This window comes from Paramormyrops kingsleyae, unplaced genomic scaffold, assembly GCF_048594095.1.
Source record: "Paramormyrops kingsleyae isolate MSU_618 unplaced genomic scaffold, PKINGS_0.4 ups37, whole genome shotgun sequence".
NCBI lineage: Eukaryota > Metazoa > Chordata > Actinopteri > Osteoglossiformes > Mormyridae > Paramormyrops > Paramormyrops kingsleyae.
This window is the reverse complement of record NW_027325975.1, coordinates 123,883-129,513: the sequence shown is the minus strand read 5'-3', so window position 1 is coordinate 129,513 and position 5,631 is coordinate 123,883.

Below are 5,631 nucleotides of genomic sequence, written 5' to 3'. Positions count from 1 at the left end.
TGACAAACTAACACAAAATGATGATTTCATTATAACTTGACATTCTGAGTTGTTTTCATGATACCTGCGCTTCCCCTACAAGAGTTCGACCTACCATTATAGGAAAACGTGTTTTCGTGAAGAAATCATGACAAACTAACACAAAATGAAGATTTCATTATAACTTGACATTCTGAGTTGTTTTCATGAAACCTGCGCTTCCCCTATAAGAGTTCGACCTACCATTATAGGAAAACGTGTTTTCGTGAAGAAATCATGACAAACTAACACAAGATGAAGATTTCATTATAACTCGACATTCTGCGTTGTTTTCATGAAACCTGCGCTTCCCCTATAAGAGTTCAACCTACCATTATAGGAAAACGTGTTTTCGTGAAGAAATCATGACAAACTAACACAAAATGAAGATTTCATTATAACTCGACATTCTGCGTTGTTTTCATGAAACCTGCGCTTCCCCTATAAGAGTTCAACCTACCATTATAGGAAAACGTGTTTTCGTGAAGAAATCATGACAAACTAACACAAAATGAAGATTTCATTATAACTTGACATTCTGAGTTCATTTCATGAAACCTGCGCTTCCCCTACAAGAGTTCGACCTAACATTATAGGAAAACGTGTTTTCGTGAAGAAATCATGACAAACTAACACAAAATGAAGATTTCATTATAACTTGACATTCTGAGTTGTTTTCATGATACCTGCGCTTCCCCTACAAGAGTTCGACCTACCATTATAGGAAAACGTGTTTTCGTGAAGAAATCATGACAAACTAACACAAAATGAAGATTTCATTATAACTTGACATTCTGAGTTGTTTTCATGAAACCTGCGCTTCCCCTATAAGAGTTCGACCTACCATTATAGGAAAACGTGTTTTCGTGAAGAAATCATGACAAACTAACACAAAATGAAGATTTCATTATAACTTGACATTCTGAGTTGTTTTCATGATACCTGCGCTTCCCCTACAAGAGTTCGACCTACCATTATAGGAAAACGTGTTTTGTGAAGAAATCATGACAAACTAACACAAAATGAAGATTTCATTATAACTTGACATTCTGAGTTGTTTTCATGAAACCTGCGCTTCCCCTATAAGAGTTAAACCTACCATTATAGGAAAACGTGTTTTCGTGAAGAAATCATGACAAACTAACACAAAATGAAGATTTCATTATAACTTGACATTCTGAGTTGTTTTCATGAAACCTGCGCTTCCCCTATAAGAGTTCGACCTACCATTATAGGAAAACGTGTTTTTGTGAAGAAATCATGACAAACTAACACAAAATGAAGATTTCATTATAACTTGACATTCTGAGTTGTTTTCATGATACCTGCGCTTCCCCTACAAGAGTTCGACCTACCATTATAGGAAAACGTGTTTTCGTGAAGAAATCATGACAAACTAACACAAAATGAAGATTTCATTATAACTTGACATTCTGAGTTTATTTCATGAAACCTGCGCTTCTCCTACAAGAGTTCAACCTTCCATTATAGGAAAACGTGTTTTCGTGAAGAAATCATGACAAACTAACACAAAATGAAGATTTCATTATAACTTGACATTCTGAGTTGTTTTCATGAAACCTGCGCTTCCCCTACAAGAGTTCAACCTACCATTATAGGAAAACGTGTTTTCGTGAAGAAATCATGACAAACTAACACAAAATGAAGATTTCATTATAACTTGACATTCTGAGTTCATTTCATGAAACCTGCACTTCCCCTACAAGAGTTCGATCTAACATTAGAGGAAAATGTGTTTTCTTGAACAAATCATGACAACCTAACACAAAATGAAGATTTCATTATAACTTGACATTCTGAGTTGTTTTCATGAAACCTGCGCTTCCCCTATAAGAGTTCAACCTACCATTATAGGAAAACGTGTTTTCTTGAAGAAATCATGACAAACTAACACAAAATGATGATTTCATTATAACTTGACATTCTGAGTTGTTTTCATGATACCTGCGCTTCCCCTACAAGAGTTCGACCTACCATTATAGGAAAACGTGTTTTCGTGAAGAAATCATGACATACTAACACAAAATGAAGATTTCATTATAACTTGACATTCTGAGTTGTTTTCATGAAACCTGCGCTTCCCCTATAAGAGTTCAACCTACCATTATAGGAAAACGTGTTTTCGTGAAGAAATCATGACAAACTAACACAAAATGAAGATTTCATTATAACTTGACATTCTGAGTTCATTTCATGAAACCTGCGCTTCCCCTACAAGAGTTCGATCTAACATTATAGGAAAACGTGTTTTCGTGAAGAAATCATGACAAACTAACACAAAATGAAGATTTCATTATAACTTGACATTCTGAGTTGTTTTCATGATACCTGCGCTTCCCCTACAAGAGTTCGACCTACCATTATAGGAAAACGTGTTTTCGTGAAGAAATCATGACAAACTAACACAAAATGAAGATTTCATTATAACTTGACATTCTGAGTTGTTTTCATGATACCTGCGCTTCCCCTACAAGAGTTCGACCTACCATTATAGGAAAACGTGTTTTCGTGAAGAAATCATGACAAACTAACACAAAATGAAGATTTCATTATAACTTGACATTCTGAGTTGTTTTCATGAAACCTGCGCTTCCCCTATAAGAGTTCGACCTACCATTATAGGAAAACGTGTTTTCGTGAAGAAATCATGACAAACTAACACAAAATGAAGATTTCATTGTAACTTGACGTTCTGAGTTGTTTTCATGATACCTGCGCTTCCCCTACAAGAGTTCGACCTACCATTATAGGAAAACGTGTTTTCGTGAAGAAATCATGACAAACTAACACAAAATGAAGATTTCATTATAACTTGACATTCTGAGTTGTTTTCATGAAACCTGCGCTTCCCCTATAAGAGTTAAACCTACCATTATAGGAAAACGTGTTTTCGTGAAGAAATCATGACAAACTAACACAAAATGAAGATTTCATTATAACTTGACATTCTGAGTTGTTTTCATGAAACCTGCGCTTCCCCTATAAGAGTTCGACCTACCATTATAGGAAAACGTGTTTTTGTGAAGAAATCATGACAAACTAACACAAAATGAAGATTTCATTATAACTTGACATTCTGAGTTGTTTTCATGATACCTGCGCTTCCCCTACAAGAGTTCGACCTACCATTATAGGAAAACGTGTTTTCGTGAAGAAATCATGACAAACTAACACAAAATGAAGATTTCATTATAACTTGACATTCTGAGTTTATTTCATGAAACCTGCGCTTCTCCTACAAGAGTTCAACCTTCCATTATAGGAAAACGTGTTTTCGTGAAGAAATCATGACAAACTAACACAAAATGAAGATTTCATTATAACTTGACATTCTGAGTTGTTTTCATGAAACCTGCGCTTCCCCTACAAGAGTTCAACCTACCATTATAGGAAAACGTGTTTTCGTGAAGAAATCATGACAAACTAACACAAAATGAAGATTTCATTATAACTTGACATTCTGAGTTGTTTTCATGATACCTGCGCTTCCCCTACAAGAGTTCGACCTACCATTATAGGAAAACGTGTTTTCGTGAAGAAATCATGACAAACTAACACAAAATGAAGATTTCATTATAACTTGACATTCTGAGTTTATTTCATGAAACCTGCGCTTCTCCTACAAGAGTTCAACCTTCCATTATGGGAAAACATGTTTTCGTGAAGAAATCATGACAAACTAACACAAAATGAAGATTTCATTATAACTTGACATTCTGAGTTGTTTTCATGAAACCTGCGCTTCCCCTACAAGAGTTCAACCTACCATTATAGGAAAACGTGTTTTCGTGAAGAAATCATTACAAACTAACACAAAATGAAGATTTCATTATAACTTGACATTCTGAGTTGTTTTCATGAAACCTGCGCTTCCCCTACAAGAGTTCAACCTACCATTATAGGAAAACGTGTTTTCGTGAAGAAATCATGACAAACTAACACAAAATGAAGATTTCATTATAACTTGACATTCTGAGTTCATTTCATGAAACCTGCGCTTCCCCTACAAGAGTTCGATCTAACATTAGAGGAAAATGTGTTTTCTTGAAGAAATCATGACAACCTAACACAAAATGAAGATTTCATTATAACTTGACATTCTGAGTTGTTTTCATGAAACCTGCGCTTCCCCTATAAGAGTTCAACCTACCATTATAGGAAAACGTGTTTTCGTGAAGAAATCATGACAAACTAACACAAAATGATGATTTCATTATAACTTGACATTCTGAGTTGTTTTCATGATACCTGCGCTTCCCCTACAAGAGTTCGACCTACCATTATAGGAAAACGTGTTTTCGTGAAGAAATCATGACAAACTAACACAAAATGAAGATTTCATTATAACTTGACATTCTGAGTTGTTTTCATGAAACCTGCGCTTCCCCTATAAGAGTTCAACCTACCATTATAGGAAAACGTGTTTTCGTGAAGATATCATGACAAACTAACACAAGATGAAGATTTCATTATAACTCGACATTCTTAGTTGTTTTCATGAAACCTGCGCTTCCCCTATAAGAGTTCAACCTACCATTATAGGAAAACGTGTTTTCGTGAAGAAATCATGACAAACTAACACAAGATGAAGATTTCATTATAACTCGACATTCTGCGTTGTTTTCATGAAACCTGCGCTTCCCCTATAAGAGTTCAACCTACCATTATAGGAAAACGTGTTTTCGTGAAGAAATCATGACAAACTAACACAAAATGAAGATTTCATTATAACTTGACATTCTGAGTTCATTTCATGAAACCTGCGCTTCCCCTACAAGAGTTCGATCTAACATTATAGGAAAACGTGTTTTCGTGAAGAAATCATGACAAACTAACACAAAATGAAGATTTCATTATAACTTGACATTCTGAGTTGTTTTCATGATACCTGCGCTTCCCCTACAAGAGTTCGACCTACCATTATAGGAAAACGTGTTTTCGTGAAGAAATCATGACAAACTAACACAAAATGAAGATTTCATTATAACTCGACATTCTTAGTTGTTTTCATGATACCTGCGCTTCCCCTACAAGAGTTCGACCTACCATTATAGGAAAACGTGTTTTCGTGAAGAAATCATGACAAACTAACACAAAATGATGATTTCATTATAACTTGACATTCTGAGTTGTTTTCATGATACCTGCGCTTCCCCTACAAGAGTTCGACCTACCATTATAGGAAAACGTGTTTTCGTGAAGAAATCATGACAAACTAATACAAAATGAAGATTTCATTATAACTTGACATTCTGAGTTGTTTTCATGAAACCTGCGCTTCCCCTATAAGAGTTCAACCTACCATTATAGGAAAACGTGTTTTCGTGAAGATATCATGACAACCTAACACAAAATGAAGATTTCATTATAACTTGACATTCTGAGTTGTTTTCATGATACCTGCGCTTCCCCTACAAGAGTTCGACCTACCATTATAGGAAAACGTGTTTTCGTGAAGAAATCATGACAAACTAACACAAAATGAAGATTTCATTATAACTTGACATTCTGAGTTGTTTTCATGAAACCTGCGCTTCCCCTATAAGAGTTCGACCTACCATTATAGGAAAACGTGTTTTCGTGAAGAAATCA